This window comes from Ischnura elegans, chromosome 1 (assembly GCF_921293095.1).
Source record: "Ischnura elegans chromosome 1, ioIscEleg1.1, whole genome shotgun sequence".
Taxonomy (NCBI): Eukaryota; Metazoa; Arthropoda; class Insecta; order Odonata; family Coenagrionidae; genus Ischnura; species Ischnura elegans.
Window position 1 is genome coordinate 110,539,349 of NC_060246.1, and position 17,198 is coordinate 110,556,546.

A 17,198-nucleotide genomic window follows, 5' to 3' on the forward strand; every position below is an offset into this window, starting at 1 on the left:
GGGGGAGAAGAAGCAGGCGCTAATCGACGAAAGGTAGGAACGGATACTGTGCTCTATTTTAAAATACAGTCCATTTCATCAGTTTTCTTTTGGGGTTAATGCTTAATTTCCAATTGATACAATATATTGCTTATACAGGCTGTGATTATTTTCAATTCCGTAAATCGTACCCTAGTTTGGAAATGTGCTTCATTATGTATCATTTGGTCTCGGATGAAGCGAGTGCCTTGATATACGTTACAATCTTTCCCCAAATCATTGCTCAAATTTCGCGCTTGTAATGTAAATCTGTAGCAGTAAGTAGTGGTCTACTCTATCAAGATATCTTGCGGGATTATGCAGAATACACCCAAACGGAATTGGAAGGAAAATAAAGTGATATAAGCCGATAGACGAAGGAGAAAATACCCAACGCCAAAATAAGTCGTCAAAAGTTTCGGGTGGATGCAGCGTACTATTTTAGCAGTTTTTCCACAAAATAAGTGATCTCCGTTGTATCTTCTTCGTGCCTATGATTTATGCGAATCTCGGTAGTTTAATTACACCCCCATCTTTTTTCATATTTTTTTGCATATGCGTATTTTGGTTCAGCGATTCTCGAGTTAAATGTGAAAATTGTTTAGCTATATTAATATGGAATATAAATATTTTATTATTTATCGAATTATTTTAATGTCAACAGAGTAATCGAAAGAATTTCTAGTCTTTTCTTCGTTTCAAAAATAGTCTTATATTTCACGCAGTTATATGCAGTTGTCACAGTAGATACTGTAGCCAGATTATATGACACTGGAAAAAGAGGACTTAAGTAGATTTTTCGATCAGTTTAAGTTAACCTTCTACTTTGACGGAAAAAGAGGAATTTAGAAGAACGCAGACAACATCCCCGAGTGGTGAAGGGCGGGAAGAGGTGGAGGAAGAGGTTAGAAGAGGGAAATCTGTATCTTTAAGATTTTTGGGGGAGAGGGCCGGGACCTCCCATTCCTCGTCTGCGAGGAGATCTATTGCCTGGATTACGATTCCGCCGTTCGGATGATCGAGAACATTTTGCGAGAAAGGCGAAGAGGGGGCGGGGGTTGCAGCGTGAAAGCTTCGAGAGGGAGGGGAGGTGGAGGGGGAATAGTTAAGTGGTAAGCAAGCCGCTGTTACTCCCGAGAAAAAAGTGGCTTGTTTTTGAGGCCGCGGTGAAAGTCGGAACTTTAGTGGCAGCACCTGTCCGCAACCCTGGCAGACGTCGTTATGGCATTGAAACCTGTGTAAATTAATGAAAACTTTGTGGAGAATATGTTGGGTTCCAAGGAAATAAGGCCAAATCTTATTATTTTAAATTCAAAAACCACTCTTTCATGTGAACTGTATGAGCTTACGCAGGGATTCTAACACTCCTGTACATTAATATTGCGAATTATATGCCAGTATGTCTTTCCCTTAGGCTACGAACTTGTAACTGCTAATTACGCCTTGAGGCAATGGAATAAATACTGGAAATTATCTACGACATTAGCGAACGGATTCTCATCACAGTAAGGTGATGTTTACGTAAATGACGCGAGTCTTAAACTAAATATTTGTCACAACAGATGCACAGTACAAATTTCTCAGATTAGGCAATGGAAGAGAGTTATACTAAAAATAAATTCATTATATCTATCTTATTAAAGGTTTTCTTCAAAATGAAAAGGAGTAAATACCCCCTGCATTTAATTAATTTATTCAGGTTTGGAAATACCTTTGAAACATGTGTAGATATAGATTGAACAAATAAAAAGAACAATGTGACCTTCTCAATACAGGGAAGTGGTAAACTGCATAAAAAGGGTTAAGTATGTATGTATTGCGATGACGTCGTCCCTTAAAAGTTTATCTGCACTGTCGTGGCCAGGTTCCGACCATGCATTTCCATTTCCGTTCCGACCAATTTGAGGAAAAGAAACTTTTAGTTAAGGAGTGCCAATACTTCCCGAGACAACTCAGGGAAGCAGTAGAAATTCAAAAAACACCATTGAATTTCAATAGAGAAGATGGATACTTCCTTCACAGCGCCTGGAAAAGAGTCATCTAAGAGATTGGTAATCAGAGAGAAGCACCCTGTCAGAGAGCCAATCACCGTGCAGCTCCCATCCAGCCTACGGTATATAAGCGAGGCAGAAACCAACAGCCGACACCTTCGACCTGAAGACGCTGGCAGGATAGTCAGCGAATCTGTTGTCTGCAAACAAGCTGACGCGGAAGAAAACCCTGAAGAAATGCAGAGATCAAATCATCGCCGCGGAAACCTACGTTTGGAAGGGGTGGGTGTTTAACCATGGACGTGACCCGCCCGCCTGCAATGAGACCACGTCCGCTCTTTGATCCACGTCCGCTCTTTGTTTCTGAAAGTTGGATACATCTATTGACACTGCCGAACACCCATATGTATCTGATAATCGTTTATATTGCTTTTGCAGTAATACGAGGTTACTAGTATTCCTGAGATTTAGCGGATTGCTAAAAGAATCGCTACGATATGAATTAGCTCATTGATTTGATTACTAACATGTTCTGGTTAACGCTGAAAGATTATTCAGCGAAAATACTGAATGGTACACTACTACCACACTTAAAGGAGTTAAATTGTTTTGTGACTTGCGTAGAAAGAAGACCTATTTTATATGCATGTTGTTTTGGGAAGATTTCTAATCTTATCCCAGGGAATCTGAAACCACAGGAGAAACTTCATTTAGGTACAAGTAAATTTACATTATTCAAGCAGGAGACTTCTTGTTACATAGAACATTCTTCCTTCTGAGAATATTTAAAACGTTAAATATGAAACGAAAAATAATTTCGTTTTCGGATGCTGATTCTCCGTATTCATTAATACGAAAACAGAATAATTAATTGAGACTCGTGGATATTATTAGCCTAATTGAGACCGGGAGGAGAATTTTGGAGAATATTTTTCCTCTCTTGAGAATGGCCCTGAAGTGGCTGACAACTTTCCCTCACCCTATCCTCCTCCTCGGGCCATTTTCCCCTCCCATACCTCCACTCATTAAGATCCTCCCACCCTCTTCTATTCCGAGTAAGTGAATGATATTTCCAAAATTATGCTCTCTGCTTTTATTTTTCTTCAGCCGTCTTTCTTTCAAGTTATCAACGCTCAAATGGGTAAATTTTAATTCGGTAAAAAAGGTACGATTTGTTACCTTATCGGCGATCCAATCACTTGCTTATATACCTCATTGGATGTTTTTTTTAATTCTTCCATGAGTTTACTCAAAATTCGATTCAATGGTGAGGTTTTGATACCTCCCAATTATTTGGATTTAATATCCTGTTCCATATCCTTGCGTTCCTGCGAAAGTTTTCGCGGCGATGTTCATGATAACTGATTTTATCTGGGTTATCCAAAAATACAACGCGGCTGGAAAACCCTGGATAACAGCAGTCATCATATCCTATGGACGTTCTCTAATTGGCTGAAGAACATTCCTAGTTTTGGCGCCTAAAATCCCCTCTGAAATAGAGGATCACGAAGTTTCTTGCCATTCCTTACCTGAGGATAATCTTCGTCAACATACGCTGCCGGGAGCCCGGAAATGATTTTTCTTCATCCATTCAACGCCGCAGAAATCTGCGAACGAGCGTATGTTGATAAGTTGCATTACTGTTTTCACGCACGATTATCTACGTCAGGCATTTATTATGGCTTGTAGATGAGTATGAGTCAAATGAAATGTCATCATCCCCTAAGTTAATTACTTGGAACTCTCGCGCGGTGTAAGATTTCTTTATGTCTTTCAGCCGCAAAACTCAGCTTTCAAAAACTAAAATTCGGCTTTCAGCTTGACATAAATTCGCTCTTTATCTTACGTAATATTTTCCTAAAATAAAACTTTTTTCCAGTTTTTCCAGCCGAGACCCAGAGCATAATCTTCAACGCGAAATCCCGTCCTCATGACCCCGAGGCTTTCTTGGCAGCACTACTTTTCGCTGCTTGAAGGATGAATGGATTAGAGGAAAAATGTGGTGGCATCCTTGTGGGGTGGTGGGGGCGGAAAATGTCTCCATGACAGTAGACACTTGAGACAAAAGCTGCGCGAGAGAGGATATCGGAATGTTGGAAGAGAATAAAAATAAAACTGGAGAGATTGGGGAATGAGCCAGAGAACGCTGGAATTAAAATAAAGGAGTAAGGGACAGTAAAATATGCGATGAGAAGGCGTGAGTCAGAGTAATATGACAGATGATATGAGGAAAGGAAGACCAACAGTCAGTTCGCAATGAATGTATGGGAGTGAAGGGAATAAAAAAATATCCTAGTAGGACAGTTACCAGAGGCGTGCGAAAGATGCGGTAGGAATAACAGTAGATCTATTTTCTCATTGGAGTTTCGTGGATTAAAAATCATTATTCCCTAACCTATATCGTCATTTTAACGAGAAAAATTTATTTGACCCAGGTAGGACAATCTTCAATGTAGCTGCAATAAATGGCTAGTTATGAAATCTAACTATCTAATTCTTTAAATTTCCGTTTTAATATTGCATGATAGTTACTGTTCAATTGATGACGCCCTTTGCTTTGGAATATTTGCAGTACCGTAAACATTCTTTATATATGCATGAAGGGGGGGGGGGCAGAAAATTCGAAAATTATAGATTATACCTGGCAGAAGAAAAATTCATTCTTAAATAGCTATATTATTTATGAATACATGACAGCTGTAGTGTACTGCTGGCTTTTACTTTTAGAGACCATCACTTATTCCACATTATGTTCCACTCTTTAAAAATCCTCTTTGACTTCGAAACTTGATTCCTAAAAGTTGGAGTTGGATAACGTGTATTTGTTTTAATTTTCATTTTTCCTCACAAATTATTGTGAAGTTGAGATATATTTTCATAAACTTTTTATGCGCTAGATGCCCAACTAGAATATCAGAATAACTAACCATGGCAATTCCATTTAACTCTGGAAAGTATCACACACATTTATACAACTTTAGGACTGTAATACACGGAAAATGGTAATATGAGTCAAAGATACCTTTAAGCGTAAAGTGTGGCTACGTTTTGTACCGAATAAATTAATATGCTCTATATAAAGGTGTATGTAAATAAGTGAATAGTTTATAGGTTATTATACATCATTCGATAGACAGTCGCAATAATTGTGCTTTTCGTGCTATATTTTCTGGTATTGCATTTGAATCTGAGTTTTTACGCTGGCTAATGCGGCTAATGTCCAAATCAAAGTAAAATGTAGATTTATTCATGAATAAATTCCTGATTTTTTACTTAGGAAGGTATAAATGTTCACAACACCATAACACACGTTTAAATAAGAGCATAATTTTGTCCCAGCTTACTTTTTTATTCATTAGCAATTGAATGAATGGGTTAGTGAAATCAAGTCAGTGAGCTGAAATTTGCACCACGCTCAGCTCAAATACTCGAAAAAATGTGACTTAAAAATTTAAGAATGAAAGTATCAATATACCGTCAACATTTAATTTCCTTTTAACTTGAATGAAAACCGTCTATGACTGTCAAATATATATATCGCACAAGAATTCCATTTGAATAGAAACTACCCTCTTAACATAGGCGTCGGGGAGTGGATGAAAGAGAGGAGGTTTTTTCGATGCAGGTAGGCGGGCAGGTCGGGCTTCGTGTCTTCCAGGGTCATACACCCACCCTCCCTCCACATTTAATGCAGCCTATTCTCAGACCTACCACATAAACATCTCCCCTCCATCGCAGAGTTTTAACGCCTCGCACCAGCGCCGTAAAATTTTCTCGATCATCCGAACAGCGAAATCGAAATCTGGGCCGTAAATCTGTTTTAAGACGAGGAATGGGAGGTTCTGGTCCGAAAGCCCAAAAGATACAGCCGTTGTTTTCCCTCTCCCCACCCCTACGCCCTCTACCACTCCGGGCCTGCTGTCTGAGACCTACTCAAGTCCTCTCTTCTCCGTCGTAATAGAAGCATTACTCACACCGATCGAAAAAAAACTCATTTTTCCGGAGTCATCTCTTCCTAGTGTGTTATTCAGAAAAAGAATGAACTGAAAATCATTTAATTTATTACATACATATAACTATTTTCTTACTGATAAGCCACAACCTATGAAACGTGTAATGCGTATTTTCACTCTGAATTTTGAGTCCATATGCAGAATAAATATTTAGCGGCCATACTTTTTACGCTTCACTCGCAATAGTTATACTACCTAGCATCCACCTAAAACAAAGGGATAGTGACTAAATTGGTTAAGAGATCGTAATATTGCTGCCAAACGGAACGTTGGTGTGAACGCCGAATATATTTTTTCTTACACTGATATATTACATGTTTTGCACCCAATTAATGGAAAGCCTTTTTAACCGCGATAAAATAAAATTATAGTGTTGAAAATATTCATATAACTTAGGATTCATATCTATAGAGTGCATAAAAACAGTTTCATTTTTTATGCATGAGCAAGAACCTTTTAGGAAAATTTCATTGGCCTTTAAATCATTTATAACATAGTTTTTGCGAATTTAAAAACAAAGGAGTAAATTTGCAAATTTATCAACTTACGAAATTATATGTAAGAGAACTATAATTTAATATACCTACAGTTCCGTTTCAAGTATTTCTGAATGTATACATATTTAGAATTCTTTTTTGGCCCAATTCCTGAAAAAAACGATTGATGTACTTAATAGTGAATGCAACAATTATGATTGATAATCAGAATGCAAGGATTTAAAACATATTAAATCTATTCGCTCTCTAATAATTCGGTTATTGATTCGTGTAATATCGTCCTTACCTCAGATTAATTGCTGAGGCTTGTGAAAAGCATTAGCTATTCAAATAATTTATTTTAGTCACTAACTTATCCATGGAATGTAATTTGATATTTTTCGCATTTTAGACCACATTTATCTGTATTTCTTATTATTTGCAGAAAATATTTTCACAGAGTTCTTATAATTAAGTTATTGATGCTTCAGTGAGATATTGACGGTTAATTCATTAAATTTTTTCCGTGAAAATGTGTTATTTTACGCTCCAGAGTTCTTCCTTCGCCAGCGGTTAATTAAAAATTCCTATTTCGTTTACTTTTTTGAAATGGTGTTTTCTTTGGAAAGAATGGAATTTCCTCTCATTTCATTAACATAATTTTCATGAAATATTATCGAAATCCATTTAACTATTATCTTAGGCTTGATTTTAGAATAATATGCGGCATTATCACATTCCCAACGGTGAAAAAGAATTTCAAAAAACCCATATAGGATGAAAGAACGGATTTAAGTTCAACCATGCCAAAGAATTTGCATAGAAAGTTGGCGAAAACATGGCCTAGAACGAGATGTGTGTGCACTATTTGCGTTGGACAGCTGTACCATCTCATTTATGGGTTTTACTGATGAACTCGGCCCGAAGAGCGGTAGGAATGCGTAGAATTAGTGGGGTTGCTTTGGAGAGAGAAAAGAGGAAAGGGTAAAGGTAGAGGGAGGTAAAAGAGAAATACGGAAAATGGTGGAGCGGTAGAAATTATATGTGCCCACGAGAAAGAGGTTGGGAAGAGATTCACGTAGCCATGGGTTCGAAAGATTTCCGGAAAACCCATGAAAAAAAGAAAATAACGGGCTAAATCTCTCCCACACCGAAACATTTTCCTAGAAAATCGGTGAAAACATGGCCTAGAACTTGGAGTTTGTGTACTATGCGGATGGGAAGGTTTTCTATCTCATTTTTCTGCGTGCCTTAATCTTGAACTCGGCTCCCCTGTCGAAAAGGAAGCGTTCGGGGAAGTGTCCGGGTAGTGTTGCGGGAGTGTTCAGGAAGCGTTTAACGGTACGTGAACGCTTCCCGGCAGCTTCCCGAACACTTCCTCAACACTACCTGACTGTCGACCCTTCGCTTGCCGAACACTTCCTCGCCACTTCGTGGTTGAAACACTTCCCGGACGTTTCCCCGACACTCCCGGAACGCTTCCGAAGCGTGGGAAACACTTCCTCGACGCTCGCTGGACGTTTCCCCGACACTCGACCGCGACCGTTGTCGACACTCCCCGAACGCTTCCGAAACACTTCCGCGGAAGCGTTCCAAGTGGGCCATAATCTGCTTCCCGAACACTTCCGCGACACCTCCTCAACGCTACCCCAACACTTGCCCGCTACTTCCCGAACACTCCGTCCGACGCTTCCCCAACACTTCCTCAACACTTCCGTTTCGCCTGGGTCGAAGGGCGATGGGCGACAAGAATGGGGAACATTAGGATTTGGATAGAAAGAAAAGAGACAGTAAAAATTGCACAACAGAAAAATTGATGTGAGGTACGTAAGATATATACCCGCGGGACATATGTAGGGAAGGGATGGAAAGAGTAGGATTGCAGATGTAGAGGGCGTTGGGTGACGCGATACAGAATGTGAAGAGATAGAGGGGGAAAGAGAGAGTGGTTGTCTGACTGAGATTTCTACAGACCTGCAACACTTTCCCACTCCCATCGCCCACTCCTTCCCTCCTCACACGTATCGGTACGCCCTCTACTAACTCCCCTCCCCCAAAGTCCTCTAAATCGCTCCTTCTGCCAATCCCCGGCCATCTTCTCGCCTGGATCGCACCTCCTCGTCCACGCTCGTGAATAACGCGAGCGCTGGACTGCTCTGCTTATGTTTCTTGAAATGTAAAAATATGTTTCTACTATTGTCATGAAAGGTGTCATGATGTAGCGGTCGAAATTAGTGGTATTTAATTAAACTGTACTATAATCATGAGGATGAGGTAAGCGTAGAATGAGGATTCTGCACGTTTGTCAACCAACACTTGTGTATTCGTATGGTATGAAGAAGTCACTTCCTGTCATACCACACCTGACTTAGAGAGTGAAAAGTTGTTTTTACTGCGAAAGAGGAGATTCATTTTGTCACATTAACAAGTTATTCAAGATTTAAAAGAGGTTTGTTTTTCTAAGGAAAGATTTTCTGAACTGAGCGTGGAGTCCCGTAAATCCAAGATAAGGCTAATGAACATGAATGGCTGCTGCTAAACAATTATCAACAGATTTTTATGAAAGAATTAATTATATTTTCAAAACACATTTACGATAAATTGCTGAAGGATACCGATTATTAAAGGTAACATTCGGTATGGGTATGCTCAAGGCTGGTGTATTTTTCAAGAAACTGGTGCACTATAGGAAGTTGGACCAAATATTTTATTCGATGAAGAATAAGTCTTTTGCCTGGAGTCCCTTATTTTTTGCCAATTGGCCATTGACCTCCTGTTTAAGTACCTAGACGGTCATCAACCGCAGTGGAAGTATAGAGAGAGGTGAAAGAGGAGCCTAATTATGCAGAGAGGTTGGTTTGATGATGAGGTGTGAAACTTAAAAATCTCATGGAGCGGAAAACGTGTGAAATTAGCCACGATGTGCTCAAAAGCCAGCGAGGGATACAAAGGGTTCTCTGACAAACACTGCTCTGAGTTAAACTAGCTGCGTTGGCATCCAAGTCCTCAGTCGACCAAAATAGAAAATAAAGGCTTTATTATTTTTTTCCATTATCTCTGCAAATGAAACTTTTTCCGCGCTTTTGTTAATGTTTATTATATTTGTTTATTTTTCCCGAATAAATAAATCCGCAATGTAAAATGGTATAATATTTTTTTCGATGACGATAAGAATATCAGAGGGCTTACGGTGCACCGTGGTGGATGACTGTTGTGTAGGCGCGATAAGGGAAGAAGATAATTTAGACAGTGTGGAGGGGTAGCTTAAATGGCCTTCAGATTTGATTTTATCTTCAGATTAATCTCACTTAAATTAGCACTTTAACCGAGAATATAATTTTAAATACACCTTTCCTGATTTTGAAGTGACATACTAAGGTCATACATAAAAGCTAACCTAGAGAAGCAATCAGGCGAGAGAAAACTTGAATGTGGAAAAAATTAATACAGGTTTTCATATTTATGAATGTCAGATGCAATTGGGTCTTTCACTCGCGTTTAGTTTTCCTTCAGAGTTTTTACTGTTTCACTGACTCAATGAATGCTTCCAATTCATGTCCAGTTTTGAATCCTGTAACAAAATATTTGCGAAGTAATTGATTGATCATGCCTTTTTCATTCTCATTCCCAGTTAATTCGTGTGATTAAATTCAATTAACCTAGTGGAAAACTAATAAATCTAATTTTTGTCGGAGATGTCAGGCATATTTCATTGAAATGTGAATTATGGACGTTGGCATTCATTTTTTAGATAGCTAACATCAATAATACTGACAATTGGAGAGCACGTTACTTTATAGCTTTAACAACGTCCTCCATCAATGAGAAATAAAGCTTCAGGCTATAGGCTTCAGACTATAAGCATCAGGCTTCAGCCATACTTATCATGTAAGTTAGAATGCAAAAAACATGTAACAATTTCGCTTTATGACCCCTTGCCTTTTAACTGCTTAGCACTTTTCTAAATATAGTTGCCTATTCTTAACCCCTTATCAAATTAAAATAATGGATTAATTTTGCACATTTATGACTTGATTGGGAATACCATATACCTAAAAAGATTTTTAGTATGCTATTGCTTGATATTTAACAATTTGGAATTGTTTAGAATAACAATGATACCCTATATAAATGGATGAATTCTAATAATTATATATAATCATAATATTTCTCATTCTGTTATGCTTGTTTGAAGTTCGCAGAAACAAACGTGCCCTTATTATGATTCATACATTTTTGGAGTTCGAATGTCAGATGGTGGAAATTATGCATTTTTTCATTTAGACAACCCGCGCATTTAAATTTTAATATAACGGGAGATTGTCGAGCGAATTTTTCATCAATACGAAAGATTTTTAGCTACATGTATGTATCTATGAAATACTCATCAGCGCGCTTTGAAAAGTTGAAAAGTATTTTTTGTAGAGAAAAGGGAAAAACACTTGAGGAAGAATCTGTTAAATACCTTCAAATGCTGTACGCCGTCATAAAACGCCCCTTTACGCGCGACCCACCTCGGCGAGGGTCTAAATGGAAAAGGGTAACGGTAGTTGCATTTCGCGAAAACAGTTTGTTTTTCTCTCTCTTTAGTATGCCAACTCAATCATTTAACCCTACTTTAATACCGGAAGCATATTTCTTATTCGTGGAATGGTTCCGACAAATATCCAATCCCAAGCATATCCACTCGAGTAACGCGTTATATGGTCAATTCGGTCGATCCATAATCCTTGCTAATGTCATCAGTATAGTGTTTTAGGTCATTAATTACTAGGTTCTGTGCTTAAAATGACGATTTTCAAGAATAAAATATCAAAAAACTTGAAACATCGACCTCGGTTACCGAGCCTCAGGGTCCCGCGGCGTGTAACTCAGCCTTGACTCGCGATCGAAGAATTGCTGTCATTTCCTTCGTCGCAGACTTTTTTCCAAGATTTCTGCTTAGAATTCTTGAGAAATCTTTACTTTACACCGTGATGTGAGTTTCCTGAGTTATATATTTCGTGAACGAAAGATAATGTCTACTTTATGTCAAATTTCACGTGAAAAACGGGTCCGCCATTTTGCGTTGTAAAACCAGTCACATGAAAACCAAAATCTTCAAAATTCATGGAAATTATAGGAAAAACATCAATTCATAGGAATATTGCGTTTTTTATTCCATAAAAACCATGCCAACGCAACACCACCTGCTTAAATTCAAAGGTTTCTGAAGAAAAACGAGACCTCGCGTGTTTTTAAAAAGTTGGTCATGTTTGGGCCACTGTATCTCAGTAACGGATCGTATTGATGTAAAATGGCGCATACGTCTATAGTTGGTAATCATTTATAAGTATTTACGCCAAGTTTGAAGTCTCTATCTCAAAAACGTCATTTTGGACTTTTGGCCAGCTTTTTTCGATTTCAGCCCACTGTGCAGCGGTTCAATTTTATGAAGTCCTCAGAATTTTTTTTTTCGAAATTCATAGCCCAGGAAGAATTTTAGCCTCTGATCAAAAGGCGTGAGCTAGAAAAATATTATTCACTGAATGATTTAGCCAAAAGTACTCCGTTCTTATGCCAGTTTTCATTAACTTCACGAATTTTTTATCATAATTTCAACTTGATAATACGAAATTCAGTCGCTGATACGATCGTATGCAATTTACATGTGATATTATCACGCAGGCTTAAGGAGGCATAAAATATGCCGCTGCTGTTATTTATCTTCTTGCAATTACTGAGCAGGTGTAGATATAGGATGTTAAGATAGGAGGCACCCAAAACCCCTGAGCATGTGGACGAGAACCGGTGCAGTTGACGAGGGGGTGAATTGACATGTTCGCTCAGAGCATTGTCGCGAGAGAGGGGTCCTGTGAAATCCGCCTTTGAATATCCACCCTCAGTGCGGTAAAATGAGGACGACAACACCCGCTACAAGCATATTGTACATTGGAAAGGGGACCAGTGGGGGGACGAAGTTGGAATGAATTGTACGGGCTCGGGAAGGGTTGGATGAATGGTGGGTGTTACTTGTCAGACATAGAGTTATGAGTTCATTTGTACTTATTCATTTTTCAAGGTGAACTTTTCTTAAAACTCATCAATACGAGCATATGGATAATTTTGAATATAGAAGAGCCAATTATACATGTGCATGTGATGCGATATAATATCCTTGATTTTAGCTTCTTGAACCTAAGTACTATGATAATGAAACCTAATTTTTCGGATTTTTATCATTGCTAAAATACTATCACTATTATAGCTTCTGGATACGGAAGGACCTCAGTGAAGAAGAGAGAGCCTAACCAGAAAAGATTATGAATCAGCGATTTTTAATTAAAATTTAATATTTTTCAGCCATTTTTTTAAATCGTGGAGCGGGTGAATTTTATGAACCAGTTCAAAATTAATCTTTTATTCAAGAATTGAGATTCTAGCTCACTAAGCCTTTTAACTACCTACTTAATGTAATGGCAATTATTTTGGGTATTACTTTGAGGAGAGCTATCTTATTTAAAGCGTGTGTTTAGGATGGAAAATGGAGGGAATCCGACCAAAAAACTACACCTATTTGAGAAGAGTAGGTAAGTAGGGTTGAGTGCGAGGGGTAGTGATGGTATACCGTGTTGTGTGCCCTTGTCCCTACCTCTCCCCTTCCTCTCCCCATGGGGACAAGGAAAGGGTTGTCGTTTGAGCAGGGAGAAGTTCGGGGTATTGAAACACATGACTAGCACACACCCTTCGGTTATGCATCTGACGTAACTCGTGTGTTTGAGCGTGTTGAACAAGTAGTTGTCTGGAAACAAAGTGTCGCCTATATGCTTTTACTGAGGGAGGAAGTGGCCAGAGGTTATGTGCGGGGCATTCAGCACAGCCCTTCCCCGCCCACGCTATATCAGTTACGTCCCCATCCACCAAACAGCCATTCTTTGTTATAAACCCTCTTGGGAGTTTTCCGTGACCCGCGAGTGCCGCGCTCCTGCTGCTGCGATATTTTTTTCAGCCACTATACATCGCTCCAATACCTCTTTTTTGTGCTCACGGGCACAATGGAAGAGGCATGCGGCAGAAAGAGTTTTGGCCTGCCGGAGGATAGTTTTTTTTGTTTTCGTACCTCCCTCACCCCTGAACTACTCCGGAAGTAGTTAATTTTGGGATTTCCGAAGATATTGTAACGGGTGCCTCTCGTCGGGTTTGCAAATTCAGCCTATTTCGACTAGATGCCCGTCCACCACGTAAGCACGCGGATAGCTAACAGTGGAGTGAATAATAACAAGAAAACAAATAAGATAATAAGCAACGGAAAAAATTAAAGGTACTATCCAGGGTTTCTAATGACCTTGAAGAAAACGACACGTTTCAATAGTAGCTGTTACAAGCCAAGGTAAGATATTTATTTCTCCAACTAATTTTGGATATTTGGCAGCACACAGAAAGAACAACAATTTTAAAATACATTCTCGCCTCATCGGCTAATATAGCAATCCTAATCACAAAATAATGTTTTCCCCCAACTATTTTAATATTTGGCAGCTCACAGAAAGAACGACAAATTTACAATACATTCTCGCCTCATCGAGGCCTATGGAAATCCCAACCACAACGTAAAGTTTGGCATAAGGCGCACGTGGTCCCGAAGACCTGACATAAATGCACATGAATTGGAAACAGCAAGGAACACAAACCAAAATCAACGCTAAGAATTTAGATCCCAATAACGGGCACGTAACAGAAAATCACGAAAAGCAAAATTGAACATTAGACATCATCAAAGCCCTTTAGCCACATACCTCAATCCCTCACTCACACACACACACACTGGTTTGAATTTTTAAGCACACTTGATGGAGAGATGTGGACTCCTGAAAGTTCGTAGGCCAAAGAGAGCTTTTTCGTGGCGAGCTCTTCTCTCTAGCATTTCCCTCACGGAGGGCAGCAGCAGCGTCGCACACTAGCAGACGCTTCATTCCGGTGGCACATACACCTGCGCGCGCCTCCTCGCCGGCGGGAATCCAAACTGGGCGCTCTGGTTAGTCTGCGCCATGCGTTAGCCTGACCTTCTCTCTTGCGGTGGTCAGCCGTCAGAAGAAGAAGGCGGGTATCGCCCAGACCACGGCCAGGGGTAACCAGTCCCTTTGCCGCGGACCCGTGGATCGCCGATGTCCTGAGTGCTCACAAACCTCAAATACATGCACACAACTTTATAAAAAAAACAAAACACGCTTGATTATTGACGTACGTGGCTATCGGATTTGAGTTTATTCCTCCCAATTACAGAGGCAATGAACTTAGATAAAAAAAATACGAAATCTAAAGAAAATAATTTGTGGCTGAGATAACAAAAAAAATAATTTTTTTTTTCTTTGGAGCAAAATAGATACAATATATTCACACATTCCAAAATAATAACAGAGTGCATTAGTATTTACAAAAAAAACTTAAAATTCCTCTAATTGCTTTACAATCAACATAAGGCAATAGAAACAAAATAAATATAGCTTTTAATCCTTACACCTCCCACCTGCTCCTTTGCCTCCGAACTTTCGGGATTCATTCTCCAACTTTTGAGGGCTACAATATCCAAGACCGGTGATTAAACCACTGAGTTATATTGCTGCGTTTTCATTTCCTTTAGCCAGCTCTGTTCAGAGGAAATAAAATTCATCAGATCATCTTCGATCATATGAATAGTTATATGGATACCATTAATGGTGTATTTTATACACTTATAAAACAACGATCCTTCGATTAATGTTAGCATACCACTTAAGTTTTGTTCACAGCTCCTTTTTTATCCTTCATTAATTCAGTATACTTATTTCCTCCTCATTGAAGAAGATAATACGATTTTTGGGATAGCAGTTGAACAACTTTCCTCCAATTTGAATTGGTGCAAAGTTATTCGAGGAACCTGAATAGCGTATTATCTGCGCAGTGGCCCGGAAACAAATTTAACTCCCAGCACTAAGAATATTTTTCTCAAGGCAATTAAAGCGGGTGGAAGTGGAAGGCCTTCCTTATTTTATAACTGAGGTAAACTAATCTCGTAAATAGCTATTATGTATACTCCTGCATCGCAGATTGAAACGGTTCTGCGATTGCAAATAGAATAAAGCACGTGTGATTTGGTGTACAGAGGACAAGACCGTCTACCAATACATGGATGCTATCCAGATTGGTATCAATCGTAACCATGATGTTGCTTCATCATTTTTAAGCGGAAATAAGCATATTCTTCAATGGGTGAAGCAATCATTTTTTATCCTTTATTTCCAAATCATCGTCATTATGGAGAAAATATTGTATGTCTACCTATGCAAAGACATGAAATCAGGCTCATAAAAATTTCAAAAATGATTAAACAAGAAGAGGCGCTACTTCGGATAATGGATTACCTAGAACTTAAACTTTTCCCTCTAACAATAAGTCCATTCCATAAGGTTCTGAGGCATAACACTTTTTCAGTGACAATTCAAATCTACCGAAGGTATTACCAAGAGTTTTCCTCATGGTATAGGTATATATACTAATGGAGATTCTACCCACTCAAGTAATAAAAATCGAATCAATACCTCTATTGGTACCTAGGGTATGCGTAAAAGCTTTTCATTCCAAATTTATGCCGAATCGGTTTGTGCTGTTTTTGAATTCAAGACTTAATTTTTCTAGCTCAAAATAAAATTATTGACGCGGCCTTTGAGTATGAAATACCTTTTAATAGAATTGCATTTAAATGTAACTTTGTTTCATTAGGATAGAGTGCTTTATTTTTACTTTCTAAACTTTGGTCTACCCATTTATTTATTTGCCTCCGAACTTGGGCCCATATATATCTGCTTTGGGTGGTTACGCCGATCCCTGTTGCCTTGACCACAGACTAAGCAAAGCACGACCTTTCGGAATGGCTTACAATGGCAATCCTCAGCTGGATAAAGCTGGAGCTTATTCTCAGATTACACTACGGTTTCGACATGCCCCACATGACAGGAAAGGGGTATTTTCCCTTTAAAAGTTGTTTAAAACGTCGTATCAAGCACGAATTTTAGGATGAAGAGGGTGGAGAGCGACACTGTATAGCAAGCTGGCAGGGTTGCCAGGGGGTGGGTGCTCCAATTAATGTATTATTCATAAGGGGATGTTTATTCCACTCCCCGAATACCTCGTCGCCCGGTTAAAACGCGAAGGGGATGAAATGGTCCTCACTCAATCAGAGTTCGTTGCACGAGATGAGGAGTCCTGGCTGCCGATACTTGCAATTCGTTCGCTGAGAGAAATGAGCGATATGTGCGCACGGAAGGGCACACAATTTCCATTCCGCTAAAGATGTGTAGGCGGATAGAGTAGTTAACCGAAATTAGGAGAAAACTTGTGTAGTACTACGGATTATATTTGCATGTATAATCTTCAGCTTGCCATTAAAATTTAGCAAACTATAATACCATACCAACTTTTTAAATGTTGTAAACTGTTACAATTGATACATATTGATTTCAAATTGAAACTTATTTCTTACACTTGTTTTCACAATGTATTTGTTGTATCTTTGTAGATTTCCGCCCGTGTACTAAATACCGAGATTCGAGGACATAAAAAACGAAATAAAAACCAAGGATAAAATAGCAATTGGTTCTTGAGGCTAATTATCTAGACCTATGTGGCAAATTGAACGAACAATAAGTTGATTTAAAAGGCTTCTCATCAGTATTTGGAGAAAA